Source organism: Gorilla gorilla, chromosome 15 (genome assembly GCF_029281585.2).
Source record: "Gorilla gorilla gorilla isolate KB3781 chromosome 15, NHGRI_mGorGor1-v2.1_pri, whole genome shotgun sequence".
Lineage (NCBI taxonomy): Eukaryota > Metazoa > Chordata > Mammalia > Primates > Hominidae > Gorilla > Gorilla gorilla.
This window is the reverse complement of record NC_073239.2, coordinates 99,764,941-99,783,476: the sequence shown is the minus strand read 5'-3', so window position 1 is coordinate 99,783,476 and position 18,536 is coordinate 99,764,941.

Sequence of the window (18,536 nt, the reverse complement as noted above, 5' to 3'; positions counted from 1 at the left end):
AGGACTCCCAGTCCAAACCTCAAGAAGCAGTTATTAAATCATTTCCCTCAATACCAATACTCTTTGTAGAGTCTTCTACCCTTTGGAGAACATTTTCCAATTTGGTTATAAACCAAATAATGAACTGCCTGCCTCTAATGAGCTGATAGAAGTGTAAAATCTGGGAAAAAAAGAAAGACTTAATAACACTTATCTCTTTAATTTACTTCAAATATTCCATTTATAGTAGCTCTAAGATTGCAAATTAGTTTCCTTTTCCCATTAAATTCAAACGTGTTTCTAACACTACTTACACAAGTATCAATAATAACAGGGTTATTAACAAGATAGGAACAACCTAGCAGTAGCACCAGGTCATTTTTTCTGAGCATTAACATGGTCCTTTCCTCCAAGGCTACTTGTCTAGGAGAACAAATATCAATCTATTTCAATACTTGAATATTTGTTCCTGCACAGATTGTGAAGATCTTAAGCTTCCAGGCAGTGTCCTAATCACATTTGTTTCCTAAACACCTAACACAATAATAGAAGTCCGTTAAAGTAATAAATGGATAGTTGAATATGGACTCTAGCTTTTTTGAAATAGACTCTTTTTATGGTAACTAAATCATTTGTTGGCAATAATGACAATAATGTGCATATTCCATTGCATGAATAGACTCTTAAAATCAAACTGAATGTAAATTCCAAAAAAAGATATACATGTATGTTGACTTGAGGATTTAATTCATACACCTGGAACAGTGCATAGTAATCATATAAGAAGACTTAAAATATAGAAATCAACACATTAATAAATGGTTAAATTCATATGTAAATTTCCCAAAACTTAAATAGTTTGTCAGTTGAATGTTTCCACATATTGTTGTGAAGACAGGATGATACACACACACACACACGTACAACTGTGTATATACACAAATACATATGTATTGTTCTTATACACACACATACATATGAGAACTCGTCTGTTATATAACAGGTAAGAAATACTGGTGTCTTAAAAATGGAGTGATTCATTTTTGAGAAACAAATAGTTTTCACTGCATGGAAAAAAATTGATTAGAATACATAAAATCCATTGAAATTGCCACAAATATTTAAAACAGCGGTATTAAAATATGTTTTATGTTTGACTTAAGGATAATATTAAAGGTTAGCAATCACGTGCTTTTACTTTGCCATAGTGACTTTAACTTTTCAAACTGCCTTGTATCAAGTATTTTATTAGATATTCAAAACTACACTAGAAACCACAAAGACAGATACAACTTTACATAGTCTACTGATGAAAAATAGTGAGTAAAAGAAGCTTCTGCCACTTGGTTTAACTATAGATACAACTAGTGTTGGAAACCTCCAACCATGACCCAGATATTATAATTCCTTTATCTCCTTTTCTATCAAATAATTATGCTTGTTGCAAAGTACTAAAGACAAGAATATTTTGAAAATTGAGATTTCGTAAATTAGCAAGGCAAGAGGAAGAAAACATGTATTTAGTGTAGGAGAATTTTATATTATTTGTTTATTTTTTCCTGCTTTTAATATAGAGACCCAAACCTAAGGCATTTGAAAAATCCTAAATTATTCATTCATTTATTAACAAGTATGATTGAAGGCCTAATCTGTCCTAAGCAGCATGGAATACTATGCAGCCATAAAAAATGAAGAGTAAGCCTTAAGGAATATAATGAACCAGATATCTTAGGGATAACAAGAGATACCAAGACCCTCCTCTCATGGAACTTACATTCCAAAGTGGTGGTGACAAGAGTAAACAAGAAAAGAAATGAGCTAATTCAAGAAAATTGTAAGAGCTATGAAAGAAATAAAACAGAAAATAAACTATGTAGGTGAGAGCTGTGTGTGTGTCAATTTAAAATAGAGTCAGCATAAGAGCTTATCTGAGGAGGTAACATTTGAAACCTAATGCGAATCTGTATTTAAGCAGTCTCATTTAAAGAATATTTAATTATATTGTTTCAATTAAATTTAGTGGAAAACCGCTAAAATAGGTTAAAGATACACAAATAAGCAAGTTGTTTAATATAAATGGTTAATGGTAAATGTAAATTACTTTTGCTAACTTAAAAATCTTGGCATTATTAAATACAGATATATTCAATTTATTTAACAAATCGTGGAGTATTTTGTTTTAAATAACATTTTTTATTAATTCCTTGTAACTACTTTGCCATTCTTAGAGATCTGTTGATTTCACTGACTTGTCAATAAGAAGCTGGCACTAAGAAATGAGAAATTTATTAGTTGAATGACTCCTGTAAAATGGCCTTCAGTGCTAGTAGCCAGATGTATTCATAGGTATATTACTTTGTTAGATTTAGGCTAATTTGAACAATATAAATAGTAGAAATATTATTTTCCTTACATGGTATTCTGATTATCTGTTTGTTTGATACCAAACTACCTTGATACTTACTGGATTAACACAACAATTTATTTTTATCTCTCACAAATCTTGTGACTTGACTAGGCTCAGATGGGTAGTTTTTACTTGGGGACCTCTCGTGTGATTATAGTCAGATGCTTGGCTAAACTGGGTGTCCAAGATGGCTCAGTCCTATGGCTGTCCACAGATAATGGCTGTTAGCCAAGACCTCAGCCAGGACCTCAGCTAGGGATGTCTACCACGGCACCTATATCTGGTGCTCTCTGTGACTTGGGCTACTCAGAGCAGGGAGGCTGGTTTCCAGGAGAGATTATCCCAAGAAGAACAATTGAAAAGGACTCCAGTTGGAAACCTCAAGACTTCTTCTGACTCATGCTTGGAAATCCCTAAATGTCACAATACTGTATTTTATTGGTTCAGAATTTAAGGGGCAACAAAAATTCAAAAGGAAGAAAGCACAGTAGGGCAGGAATTCTGGGAAGAATGGTTCATTGGGCAGCCATCTTTGGAAACCAGTTACTATGTGTAGTCTTCTACCCATGCATTAGAGATGCTAGAAGCTTCTGTGAGAAATTTATAGAGAAACTACTTGAGAGAGGAATAGTGAGTTTATGCCTGTTGGCTTGTCCATGGTATAATTGTTGGAGGGAGGTAATACTGAAATGCTGACATAGGGGTCTGCTGTTAGCAAGATGAAAGATTAGCGAGTATAAAGCAAGAAGGGTTGAGAGTGAGCAGCCCTCTTGGTCTATTACATTCCTATTGAACTATAAGAAAAAAAAAATGATGACATGTATAAAGAAGAGCCAGAATAAAAAGAATATTCTACATGAACATGTTTAAGTGGAGGGAAGTAACTTTTGGAAGTAAATTCTAGATTATTAGTAAGATTAAGGACAATCATTAAATATTATGATTTGTGGATTCAAAGATGTCAATGACCATCAATTTGGAATTTGATTTGAAAGTGTAGGTAAAATTGGCACAGAATGGGTGTACAAATGACAATCATCCTGTTTTTAATTTTTCCAACACTTTAGTTTGATTATCAAATTATTATGTAATTTGCCTTAAAGACAAAATTTAAATTATGTTGTAATTTAAGATATAGAGAACCATAATCATATTTGATTATGTATCTAAACTTGGATTTATGTATCTAAACTTAACATATAATCCTCAATTTATTGTTTGTATTTTACATAAAGGATTTTCTTTCCTTCTTAATTACTGTCACCTAAATCTTCTCTCAATTATCACAAAGATAATCAAATATCTTTATATCTAGAATTCCTCAATTCTAACATTAAAAAACAGTGCTATTTTAAAACAATAAAATAATTTGAAAAGCTAGCAAAGAAAACTCTTCAGAAGCTATAATTTAAGCACTGCTTATAAATACTTTAGGGATTTTTGGCATTATTGTGCATTGGAATTCTGGTTTTAGCTTTGTTTAATAATGTATTTATTTGATTTCTTCTAAAAGCAATATTAGCAAATATTGCTCTCATTTGAAATAAGTCTGCTTAAATTATGATACCTCTGAAATCTTTAGTAATTCCTGTCTTCTCTCTGCATTCTTAACAAAGTCACTTTTGTGGAGAATTATGATTATTATCTTCCATTGCACCTGTGTTGACGTGTTTCTGAGAGATGATTTTACCAGGATTGTATGCCAGTGTAGGGAATGAGTTCTAAGTGGAATTTCTGTTTAAATGTTACAGTACCCATCTGGAAATTCAGGTGGCTCATAACACATATGAAATTGAATCTGTTAATTTAAATTAACTTTACATAAAATGTTCTCCCGTCACCTAGGCTCCAATTTCCAAAGAATTATTTCTAAACCAGGAAGATGGCAATTTGAGTTACTTTGTATCTTTATCCACTGAAATTGAATCTGAATTAACTTGCAGATAACAGCTATTGCTAACCTGATGATTTCAAAGTTGAACATGAACCGTACAGTAGAGAATTATTTCTTAAATTGCCCTAAAATAAACTAGACAGCAGGAACACATTTGGGCTAAATTTACTCTCATTACCTTAAAATACGAAAGAAAAATTGAGGCTCATGTTACATGCTGTTATTGACTTGTTCAAGCTAATGTTTTCTTTTATGTACCATCAACCACACTTGCCAAAAGGATTAGTAGGGGAATGCAGACTGATCTGTTTTCCTGCATCTTGGACTGAGTTCAGAAGGAGAGGATAGAGGGAGAATTCACAGGGAAGCATACTTGTCTAAGAACTCACAGGAAAAAAACAATAAGGATAGTCTTCCTTCCCGGACCTCCTCGGTCAGTAAATATTGATTAAATGAAGCAGAGTATTGAACATTATGTTAGGGCCAAGAAATGAGCTAGTACCAGGAAAATGGAGAACTATGGTGGTAAGAACCGTAGGACAAGAATGGACTTGAGTTGTGTGAACATACAGGAATCAAAAGAATGACACACCCTTGATAAAGACAAGCAAGAAATCTAGGTGACTAAAGGAGAAGCAAATAATTCAAATTTAAGATAACTAGGAATCAGAAAGTCAAAGAAACAGATAAATCCTAGAAAAAAAAAACCATGACCCAAAACAGGGAAATATGCAGAATAAGTACATCACAACAAAAGAGGAGACACCTCTATGTCCACTGTATGCCATAAATCATCTTATGTTTTGAGAACATAGTAGGTACGTATTAAATATGTGTTGTTTAGAATTAAATCCTGATTAATTTTAAGAGTGTCCTTGTTACTGAGGGGTTGAGGATCAAATACAGTTTCTGGCTTCTCTTAAGACCTGTGAAGAGTGAAAGAAAGATTTTGGCAAAGCTATTACATTCAGATGCACCTATAAAATGTACTAAGAAAGAGTCCACATTAGGAGAGATATGCTTCGATTCCTAGATACATATGACTTTAGGATTTCTGTGTCTGGCTTCCTCAAAAATAGTCTCTGTGTGCATACACATTTGAATATTTATCCGTGCATCTACCCACTCTTGCCAGGTAGCGCAATTCACCAAGAGATACAGATGCTACTCCTACCTCTAATGTGGGCTGGATCTTGTCTTTGAATACACTTGTCCTTTCTCCCTCACTAGTAATTGAGAGAGGAAAAGAATATCTCCAAACTTTTGCACAAATGTTGGAGGGCTTTCCTGAAACAGCACTGGGGACATAGTACTTCAGCTCTATGCCTAAATAAATAAATAGATAAATAAATAAAGCATCCTTTTTCTCAATATGTTAGCAAGAGAAGTAGATGTTACTGAGAATGTCATAGAGGTATAGGCAAGAGAAGTCATAGCACACTTCACAGAATACACTTAAAATAAATCCTCATTTAGGCATCACTGCTGTTCATTCAAAGGCCTGCTCTGGCTGCCAGCCATCTCGTCTGTTCCACCTTTGTCTCCACAAAACGTCTAATTGTTTCTAATGTTCCCAGCAGTTCTGCTCCACCCCTTCTGTATTCCATCGTGTAAAGACATCCAAGAAGATAGCTGTCCCCCCACTTTAATTTATAAACTAGCTCACTGACTATCTTGTATTATTAAAAAAATTTCTTAGGAGACTTACCTCTCATCCAAAGTAGCTAATAAGCTTTGGTAATTACCAAAGAAAACACTTCTCTTTCTATAGGGTATTTTGTTGCTTAGAAAATAGACTTTTCTTATTTACAGAAATATATATAAGCACTTCATATTTAAATAATTTCTATTTATAATTTGATGAAATAATACAGTTTGTATACATATTTCCCTAGGCTTTTCAATTATTAACATCTTACATCAGCAAAGTACAATGACCAAAATCAATAAATAAAAAACTGATAGAAGACTGCTTACTAAATTTTGTATTTTATAAAATTATACTGAATTTTATAATGGAGGCCCATAGCAGGAGTTCTCAAATGCTGCGTGATACAGGCTGGAAGTTGAAAACTCTCCAGGGAGAGTGGTCTGGCTCTCTCTTGGAATTGGCTTTACTTATCCCTTCTTCTAATTTAGAGATGAGTCCTGAGTGTTATTCACTGACTTTGTACAATGGTTTACCGTTTTATTTTTTTAATTAGAATTGTCAACAGGTTTCTTGTTACTTTAATCCGGTTCTTTGTACACAATATTTAACAAAAATTTCTCAAATTATGTGTTGTGTATCCTAGCCCACTTTTTAAATGACAAAACTATTTCCCATTTTTATTTTTTTGACAAATCAGCTAATTTCTGGGAAGGGACTTTACAAGCTTGGACATTTCAAGAAGCCCTCCCATTAGTATTTTGTTGGTGATCCCTGTATTCCTCGTATCCATTCCAAGGCCCAGGTGTACTCCACCCAACTCCATATTCTACACGAAATGTGCAACATTCCTCTCAAAGGTGAATTATCCACATAATTAAAATATTTTACAGCACTCATTCCTGAAGGAAGGGTAGCAGATTGTGAGCCTGGAAAGTGAGGGGGAAGAGGTTGAACTGGGGATGGACACAGGAGAAAATCCCACACTTACAACACCTAGGAGTCACGTCAGTGTACCATTTACACCGAGTGTCAATAAACTGTGAAACTAGAATAAACCTAATTTCCTTCTAAATACCTCAATACAATATGAAAAAAAGAGATCAGAAAAAAAAAAAATCTTTGGACATAAGAGTGACTATCAGAATCTCCAAAGAAAGGCAAAGGAACCTGTGGTGGGTACCTTCTTCCAATATAAGAATGTGATTTTCTTTAATCATGGCAATTAAAGGTTACTCTTAACAATGGAAGTATCGTAATCTCATTTATCATATATACAAGAGGATGAAGATCTCAGTTATTTTAAATCTGCTAGAAAGAATCAAAGAGCAAACAGAATTTCAATGGTGCATAAACAGAAACTGAATAATTAAATAGCTGTTTAAATGTTTCACACACAAAATAAGTTGTTTTTATATGCCTATGTTTTACTCTTTTGTAAAGACCACATATTGATGAATAGATAAACAAACTCATTAAAAACCTTCTATTTTTATAGCAATACCTCTTCTTCCTTGTCTGATTTTTGTTGGAAAATTCCTTTTACAATTTAAGGTCTAACACTGACAACTTAGGAAATCAGCTTATTGTCCTAAGCAATAAAAGCAACAAATAAAGCTTAGTATTGTTTTTCTAATGAAGAGGTTGTTACTGCTTGTCAATTAAATAATTACTGTGCCTCTTTTTACACACTGATATAGAAGCTTTGTTGTCTTGACCTATTAATACCGAGAACCTGAGAAAATGTAATACTCTGAATGATATGCAAATATTTTCAATGTTTTCTAAATTACCCACTGCAATCTTTGGCTAAAGGTGAATAGAATCTGGTAATTATTTTTTTTGATATGTATGTTCACATTGCAAGTATTATTTTCAAAGGTTAATTATTTACATAACCTCTCTAAGTTATAGCTCCTGCTGACTTGAAATTTATCTCAGCATAACTTAAATTTAATAAAACTAAATTGTTTTTCCTTTGCATTTGAAAGATATGTGGATAATTAGAAAGAAAGCAACTGGAAATTTATTCAATTTTTCATGAATATATGATATGTAGTCTTAAAATATTTAATTGTATTTAAGAATTTCACTGTTTTGTAAATAATAAAATTTTAGACAACCTTGAAAAGAAATAACTCATTCAAAGCATGCAATACTTGCAATTTGTATTACTATGTGTAAGAGTCTACCTAAAAGAAACCCTAAGATACTCCTTGATTTTAAAATTATAATTTAGTTATTGTTTTTGTCAATTTGTGTTATTATAACAGAATATCTGAGACCAGGTAATTTATAAAGGACAAAGATTTTTTTCTAACGTTTCTGGAGGCTGATAAGTTCAAGGTTAAGCTGCTGGCATCTGGTGAGAACCTTCTAGTTGTGTCACCCCATGGTGGAAGGCAGACGATCAAGACGGCACAAGCAAGAGAGAGAAGCAAGAGGAGGCCAAACTCACTTTTATAACAAGCCCCATCTTGAGAAACTAACTTACTAGTGATATAGCAACATTCATCTATCCATGTCCTAATCACTTTTTATTAGGTGCCCTGTACTAACATGTTGCATTGGGGATTAAGTTTTCAACACATGAACTTTGGGGAACACATTCAAACCATAGCATTCTACCCCTGGCCACCAAAATTCATGTCTTCTCAGAGTGCAAAATACATTCATTCCATCTCAGTAGCTCCAAAAGTCTTAAATCTTTTCTGCATTAAATCACAAGTCCGATGTACAAAGTCTCATCTAAATCAGGATATGTGTGAGAGTTAATATAGAATTCTCTTCACCTGTAAGCTTGTTAAATCTAAACAACTTATGTGCTTTCAAAATACAACTGCAAGACAGGCATAGGACAAGACATTCACATTCCAATGGGGAGAAATACACAAAAAGAAAGAGATAACTGGCGCCAAGTAAATCCAAAACCCAACAGGGCAAAAAAACATGAAATCTTAAAGCTGAAGAATAATCTCCTTTGACTCCTTGGAGGGTGGGTCTCTAAGGTTTCAGGGAGCCACACCCCTTCGGCTTTGCTGGGCTAAGCCTGCACAGCTCTCGTGGGTTGGGGTCTTATTCCTGCAGCTCTCCCAGAAGGTATTGCATGCTGGTAGCTCTACAGTTCTAGGGTCTCAGTGGTAACCTCACTCTCATAGCTCCACTAGGAATTGCCTGAGTGTGAATTCTCTGCAGTGGCTTTGCCTCTGTGATATGTTCTTGCCTGAGTCCCCAAGCCATCCACAACATCCTTTGAAATCTAGGTAGAGACCACCATGGCCTCACAGCCCACACACTGTGGATGCCTACAGAGTCAGCACAATGTGGATGTCACCAGGACTTATCAGAGCAATGGGTCCAGTTACACTTGGGCTACTTGAGCCGTGGGTGGGGTGGATGAGGAACACTCTCTCAGGATGCAGGGCAGCTCTGGGTGGCAAATATGAAGTTTCCTCTGGCATCTCTCTAGAAACCATGCCCTCAGAGTCCTAGCTGGCCTCAAAAAGATCTGAAATACTTTAAAGATTATTATTTCATTGTCTTGATGAATTAAATCTGGCTGCCTTCTATGTATTTTAATCCCTTTAGCAAATGGTTGCTGGCCACACCCTTAGTATTTTCTCCAGAACACCCTTTTTTATTCTTTATGTGGCCAGGCTGAAAGTTTTCCAAATCTTTTTGTTCTGCTTCCCTTTTAATTATCAATTCAATCTATAAATTGATTTATCTTTTCTTACGTTACTGAACATGATTAAAAGAAGCCATGACATACTTTGAATGCTTTGCTACCTAGGTATTTCTTCTGTCTGACACCCTAGTTCATCACTGTTAAGTTCTGTCTTCCATAAAGACCTAGGACATAGACACAGTTCTGACAATCTCTTTGCAACTGTGTTGAAAGGATAGCCTTTACCCCAGTTTCCAGTGCCATGTTCTTCATTTCCATCTGAGACCATCATTTCCATTCACATATCATTATCTAGCATTTGATTACACTGCTACACTTATCCATGAAGAAGGCTAGGGAATGGACTTCAGCCATGCGGCTTCTATCCCAAGAAAACAGACTTTCTAAATAAAAAAAAAAAAAATAGTTTTTGTCATATGTATTGATATGCAAGACTCTTACAAACATAAAATTGAGTGAAGGAAGAACAAGTGAAAAATGATATGGCTGATATAAAACAACTTATATAAAATTCAAATGCATGCCTTGTAAGCCATACAATGTTGAGGAAATATGCTTATGAAATAAAAATACGAAGAAATATATGGAAAGGATAAATCTCAAAACCAAAAGAGTAGGCATCGTGAGAGTATGGAAAAAGGATATGTTTGGGGAGGGAGTACATAAGGACACAACTCTATTTATAATGTATTTCTTAAACTATGCACATAAGCATACATTTTCATGACTGGAATATTTCATACTATACGTTTTAAAGAATGTGGTAAACCATAGTTCTTTATGAGAGCAATATATAACCCACATAAAAACAACTAGCTATCTAGGTTATCTCACTGGGAGGATTGTGTGGATAGGTGAAATGCTGGAATTGAGACTGAATAATGCTAATATATTTCAGAAGACTAATTAGCACTTGCATTTATATGAAAGAAGAGAATAGATTCATTTGTGTAATAAGGAACTACAGAACTTGGAACAAAATAAAGAACGAGGCTTATAAAAATCTACTTGCACATTCTCAGAAATGTTTCCTCTTTAAGCTGGGAAATGATATAAACTCTATGGTCTGTGCACTGAGACATGCACAAATGTGCATGAGCTCTGATCAATTGAAGAAAAAGCCACACTGCGTAGAAAAACAAGCAGAGTCACTTACCCTGAAGTTAGCTGAGAAAGATCGAGGAATCTGATCAGTGTAATGAGAGTTTATTCGTTTAACTTCAGCTTTTCTTGGCTTAAGAATTAAGTTTTTATAAGGCCAGGTGCAGTGGCTCACACCTGTAACCCCAGCATTTTGGGAGGCCAAGGCGGGTGGATCATGAGGTCAGGAGTGAGAGACCAGCCTGGCCAATATGGTGAAACCTCGTCTCTACTAAAAATACAAAAATGAGCCGGGCGTGGTGGTGGGCGCCTGTAATCCCAGCTACTCGGGAGTCTGAGACAGGAGATTTGCTTGAACCTGGGAGACGGAGGTTGCAGTGAGCTGAGATCACGCCACTGCACTTCTAGCCTGGGTGACAGAGCAAGACTCTGTCTCAAAAAAAAAAAAAAAAGAATTAAGTTCTTATAGTAAGAATGTCTTGTGTCTCCTAGTGGGCTGCATGCTATTTATTGTATGTTCTCCTGCAGTACTGATAATCTCACATTGGTAATTCTAACTTATGTTCTTCACAAGATATATAAACACCTTTAAAATTACTTTAATGAACTAATTAACCTTTATTCTGTTCATTAGTGTGTTTGCAAATATGAAGCACATATCTGTACACTCGATGATTGCCAAATATTTAAGTTTAAATTATTTTGCCTTAAGGACAAAATATGACAAGATAAGCAATCTATTACTGTTTGCAATAATTGGAAATGAAAACAAATATTGATGTTTAAGCAATGAGAGCAGTAGGTAATACTTACAAAAATTCAAAGGAGAGATCATTAAGAAAAACTTCATAGAGGAGAGCTGAGTTTTATATTGGGGCTTGTAGCCAATCTTAGATTTCAGGGAAGAGACAGTGACAATTGTGCAGGTCATTTCATTGATATTTATTTAGAATATACCTTTATTGATAAAATTACAAATAGCTATTATATGGAAAGACTGGCAGGTACAGAAAACTGTTCAATTCCTTCTTTATCATTTGAATCACCACATAGCTCTATATTCTCTTATCCATACAATTTATGAGAATTTTATTTAAAATTTATCTGTGAAAATTATTTATTTCAGCAAAGTTAATGTTGCAGGACTTTTCCTTAGTTCAGCTAAGGGGTTCTTTGTCCCATGACCGCGAAAATTCAGGCTCACAGACAAGTGAGTAAGACAGGGTTTTTTTCGATGAAAGGAAGCAAAGGTGACACAGGGACTCTCGCAAGGCCAGAGTCCCTCCGCTAGATTGCATCCCGCCCAGCAGTTTGAATCCCTGGTCCCACACAAGAAGAGGAGGAGCCAGGCTCCTTTCTGCTGCAAATGGCACGTGAACTTCCCAAGGTTCCACCCCAGTGTGCAGGCCGGTTGGAGTTTTTCCAGGGACCCCCACTCACCTAGCTGTCTCATTCCCCCCTCTAAAGAAGTGTATCTAACTGCCCTTAGATTAAGGGTAAGAACGAAGACCGATCTTAACTGCTTCCTGCAGACAGGGGGCGCTGTTTAGGGGGAAACAGCAGTCAGAGCTCCCTCAGAGGCCTATCTAAGCGTTCCCAGCAGAAGGGGCCATCATCAGAGGCTCCAGTTGTATGACTGTTTGCAGTCTGATGGCCTGAAGGCAAGAACAGACAAACCAGGTTATTAGAAAACACGTATCAAAACGAAACAAAGAGAGGTGCAAGGACAGCTCAAAAATTCCAAGGCCTTTTATCAATTTGCACAGGGAGAGGGAGGCCAAAAGCCTGACTGTCAAAGAAACTGTACCCTTTTGCCAGCATGTTGGGCTTCTGGGTTTCCTTCCTCTAAATCCAATCCTAAGCCAACCAGTTTAAGGTTTGGGAAATTAACTCTTTCCAGTCTGGAGGATGCATCTGAGGGGAGTGTCTCATAGTACAGACACACAATTACCTCTTAGTGAAGAGAGAACCAAGGAAAAGAAAGGAAAAATACGAAGACATTTTTTAAAGGAGTCCTGAGGGTTCAGAATGCATTTGAAAGGGGTGCAAACTAAAGATGAATGGCTACCCATCTAGAAAGAGGGAAGCAGGAATCGCTGGCTCCTTTCTCTTCCCAGCAGATACCCAGGGTACATGAGGGAGAGAAGGAAGAACATCCTCTTTTTCTCTTCCATCCTTGCATCCCTGAGTTCCAGTGACCTTGTCAGGCGCCGCCATGGGTGCCAAAGCACTTTGCACCCATGAAGCAGGGGGGCCTAGGGGCTGAGGATCATCTGCTCTTACCCACATACACCCTATCTCTTTTGCTGTCAGTAGCCTTGGAGTTCCCTAGACCACATGTATGTCATGGATACTAATGTGGCCTTTATCCATGAAACAGGAAGCTTCAGGTTGGCTTAATTCGGAGGAATCAGCCATGCTCACCTGCGCTGTGAGAACCTCTGTTGTCATTTGCCTCTGGATCTTCCAGATCCAGTTTTCTTTCGTAGGGCTTTGACCCAAAGCTTGAAATTGAGTCTGGGAGAAAAACGTGTCTCAAGAGGCATTGCATGGACTCCTTATTATAAGCCAAGTGCTAAGGTGAAACTGTTGAACTGAGTCCTCCTCCAACAAAGGAGAGAAAAGGATGTGACACACACAGATAACTAGCTATAGTTATGCTTGCTAGGATTTGGGTGCATGGTGCTTGGCTTTGGTTAGTTCCTTTGGTCTTACTTTCCCAAAAAGGAAACCGCCAGGTGATGGGCACGCTATTTATTCCATCACCTGGCAGGATTTGCAGGATAATTGTGCAGAACTATAATATTGATCCGGATTTCTACATTACCCATTCCTCTTGCTCTTTCTAAGCTGCAGCCAAGGATTTCTGGTTGGCTCACAGGAGCAAGCAGGGATAGTCTAAAATGTAGACAAAAACTTAAAAACAACTAATGAGTTTAGAATTTAATGACAAATGTATGATAAGTTTTGAAACATGATTTCTCTCTCTCTCCAGTCCCCATGTTTGTTAAAAAATCATCATAGGACTGAATGGTTTGCAAAATAGACTTTAGTTTTATACTTGGCCTGATTACTTGCATAAAATGCAGCCAGAATAATTATTTGACATAGGCCTTTTGGATTGGCTTTGATGGAAGTTTATTCCGTGAGGAGTCTCAGATAAGACCTTTAAGCCAAGCTCAACCATGAGTTTGTACCCTCAAACACCTATGAATTGAGTGATTCTCTCCTCTTAAGGTCCCAAGATAAACTTGGAGCTCCTAGACGTGTTAGAAAGTGACATTCTTTACTGACCACCAGTCAGAAACCCTGACAGGTACTGTGTAGGTAAGGGTATAAGGTCAGTCTCCCCATGGGGCTTTTATTGGCTCTGCAAGTGGAGACTGACCCCTTAAAGGGAAGCATACCCTCCCAGTCAAAGCCTTGGTAAACTAACCAATTTTTCCAATTGTGCGCTGTTGCAAAAGAAAAATGGATTATTATTGCACTCTTGCAACCAACTATACTGCCATAAGTTAGGAATACTCACAGATAGTTTCCAAATTCTAGAGGAACCAGGCAGAGAGAAACAAACATGCTCCAAATCTTGATCCCAGAGTATAACTTACTTACTTATTAAAGGCTGTAAATAGTTCAAAATAAGTTTCCTTGACTCTGAAAAACAAAACAAGCAACAGCAATATTCCAAGCAAGGGTTAAAAGGGTTTCTTCAGCTTTCTAAGTTCAGTCCACTTAGTTAACTCTTGATTTGCCATTTCAGCTCTTCATTAGTCCTGTACATTTTTCTTTTTTTAATGTCACAATTTCTAAAGTTATCAGAAATCTGTATTTCAGAGCACCTGTCACAGCTCTATAGCTTATTATAAACCATATTTGAAAAGGATTAAAACAAGACAACAATTATCTGTGAATAAGAAAATGTCCAGGATAGTTACAGGTAGAAACACAATTGACAAAAAAGTTTGGTTACCTCTGTGGTTTACAATAACTTAACATAAAAACCTTAATTAGGATAGGACCTACCACAGAAGTTCAATATAGTAGTGAAAAGACCATAATACATTTATTATTTATAAATGATAAATTATATATTTATTTGCATATAACTTCACATTTATAAATAAATATAAATACATATTATATATTTGTTCACATTTATATTATTTGTCTTTTCACATTCATAGTCATAAAATAATATTTATTTATTCATATATAGGTCTATATATTTTTTAATCTTAAATTATAAACACTGAATCTACTATTTCTCTCTACAAATTTTATAATTATTATATGCTTCAATAATTAGCCAGGTTGAAAAGCAACATAAATCAGCACAGGCCTAATTATTTATTCATATGTATATTCAATTAATTTAGCAATTAGTGTTCACCAATTAATATGTCTCTAAACTGATATTGAAAAAAATCTTCACTTGGCAGGATCTGACTTAAGGTTCTGAATAGACTAAAGTAATACTTCATTTTAACTTCCTAATTTAAAAATGCCATATTTAGCACTCACGTTCAATGCATTCAGGAGCATGATATTCTCCTGTTGCATGAAGTTGCTGTCATTCAGTTCCCAAAGCTGACAGTAGCTCCACCATCTTCTTCATGTACTTTCTAGGTTTCCCTAGAAATTGCCTCTGAGACAGACTCTGAGGAAAGAGCAAAAATCACATATGGAGATATTTATAGACCAGGCCTAGAATTGGCATACATCATTTTCTGTTACTTTCCATTACATGGAACTCTGCATATGGCCACCCCTACCAAGAGGAATTCTGGGAAATGCAATCTAGTTGTTTCAAGTGCTAAACCCGGAAGGTTACATTATTTTGGTGCACGCTTAGCAGTCTCTGCCATAGACACAATCACATGATCTCATTGCTGCATTTGGAGATACAGATTTTACTTAGAAGGAAGGACAACCTAAGGGATTGAGGAGAGGAATTATGTATTGTAACAAAGAAAAATGTGTGGAAGTTGATTGAAAAGTGCAGAGCTAGATGCAGCCTTGGTCCTTGGGACCAGTTTATTGAAGCAGTCAGGACATTAGCATCCATCAGTATCTATCAGACCAAGTAGTAAGAGGAGTGTTTCAGAATGTGGAATGAGAAGGTAAAGTTATGGATAAAGACCAACTCTCTAAATCTAGTCTAGGAATTGTCAGAAGTTATTCCAACTCACATATTGACAGTATTTAGCCCTTGCATAATTTGTAATTCTAGATATGAGATAAAAAATTAACACAAAGAGGTGTTATAAACCTTAAAAGCTGACACAGAAAAACATCCAGAAATTCAAGGGAATTGTCAATTCCCTCAGATATAAATTCTCACCCAGGTTAATGAAGATTGAGAAGCAAGACATTTGAACAATGATCCCCACAGAATACCTGTAAAATAAGTACAATAGGTTAATAATTTAATACTGTTTTAGAATGGCATTGCCAATTCTCTGAATTGTGAAAGAAATATATATTTTAAAAATATGGCTCATTGCTTATGTGAATTCTTGAAAAGTTGTGCTGTAATGCAATTTTTGAAATAAAACCAAAGTGGCTGTCTAATCTGCAGACATTTATCAGCCATTCTGTTTATAAATGATGTAATGAAATGTGCCCTGAGAAAGCAAAAATAAACACACTGAGATTCTTTCTCCCATGGAATCTATATTCTAAAACAAGTGCTTTAAATTCTTCATGAAATAGATATCCCTTTTTTAAAAATATGTCTTCATTCCTTCCTTCCCATAATCCTGAAGATAGCAAGATTGGGAGTTAAGTGCACAGACATTGGATTTGGGATTTGGACCTTGCAGTCTGTTTTTTGTCTAGTTTCTTATGTTTTAAAAAATCTCATCTGTAAGTGGAGAAATAAAAGGCATCCTCCTCCTTGCACAGAGCTTAGCAAATTACAACTTCTCAAAAACAAAAAATTGCCACTATAATAGATTTTTATTGTTTAAATTGAGTTTGTTCAAAATTAGTTATACTAATTTTGACTGATATAGGTCCCCTTCTTAGTGATAAATAATGGTAATTTATTTGGTAAATTGTGTCTGTGCTAATGATTCTGCTCAAAATGACTTGTTGGCTGGTATTTTTATTATTCGGAGTTTTGAAAATATTAGTAAGTTTTTTTTTAACCTGGCAAGATGATATAAATTCTTCTTGCACTTATTCTAATGTCTGTGGTATTTTATCTATGTGTGGTATGTTTCAATTATTAATAATCTGGTTGTAAGTTATCAGTTTAAAAACAGAAAATAAGGAATGAATTAGATTTTGAAGAGAATTTTCAATTAATTATATTTATTAATTTGCCAATGAAGTTGAGTACTGAGTGTTAGCTGTTTCAGGGTCATTTCACTAAAATTCAATCTTCTTTTAAGATTTCTAAAAGAAATTATGAATTAGGGCATTCTGTCACCCAGATTATTTAGGAAATATTTTTCTATTTGTTGTATTGAATTAGACTTAATTTGCCAATAAAAATATAAATAAATTCATTTAAAAAACTGTAAGGAGACTATTGCTGCAGGCAGAGAAATCAATATATGTCACTGGAGGTTCAGAAAGGACACTCACCATTTTATTTACTGACAAAATAACTACAGAAGTGGTCATCTGTGGTGGTACAGACAATAGAAGATGTTTATAATTAACTTTTGAATTGTGCAAGGATTTCCAGGCAGAATGCTTCAAATGCTCACTGACTTCATTTTAGTGTCTGAGAAGTTATAAGATAGTGATGAACAAAAGAAGCAAATATTTTGTTCTCGATCAAAATCTACAGGAAACATTTCTGATCTGGACTTTCTATGTTGGAAAATAAAAATTTATCTTTCACAGCATCTTCATCTAGGTTAAAAATCAAATGTAAAGTTAGGATTAAAATCAAGTAAAAGCTGTGTCTTTAAAACTGTTTGTAAAGCCTTCATAAGGACTTTAGGCAGAGCCTTTCAGATCCTCTTAGACAAATAGGGAGCTCCTAATGCTATTAACAAAAGGCCTTATAGGCATTCTCTTCTAGAAAAAGGAATTCTGGACATATTAAATATGTTGTTCCATGGCTTCATGACTCTAGGTTGAAGTGGAGCTGGGCCTATCTTGGAGAAATTTGTGGGCATAGTTTTTATCTAATGGAATGGATTGTAATTCAAATTTTAAGGCCCTCAAAGTTTTTAAGGGAATTATAATAGTTTAGTCTCAAAGGGCAGAGGCAATTCAAGATGCAAATAAGGCTCTAGGCCCCTCAACTTCTAATGTAAGGAAGCAGATGGACAACATACTGGATAAGAGTCAAGGGACCAGATTACAAAATCAAATAACAAGGAGAATCACTTCTAGGTGAAATGGAACAGAAATGAGTCTTAACCATCTTACATTGTCCACCCCAGAGTAGGGGAGAAGGATGGTAATGAATCCAGCCCGGTTGTCCCATAGAACCAACATTTATCGGGTTCCTTTTGAATAAACATAGAAATTGATCTCCCCAGTCTTAAAACTTAAGAAAGTAACATTTGTCTTATCTGAGTTTCTTTCTTAGAAAACCAAGCATCAGTCCTCTCAGATAGTATCAAGGAGCTGAAATTTACAATGACAATAAGATGTCAGACCCTTCAACCATCATGATTGTCTAACTGACCACCTGCTTCCTGTTGACCAACTCTTCTTTTTCCTAATTCCTATTTTCCTGCAGGTCATTATATTTCTGCTATATTTACCCCTAATTTTAGTCAGGGAGATGGATTTGAGACTAATCTCCCATCTCCTTAGCTGCAGCACCCAATAAAACCTTTTTCCCTAGCAACAC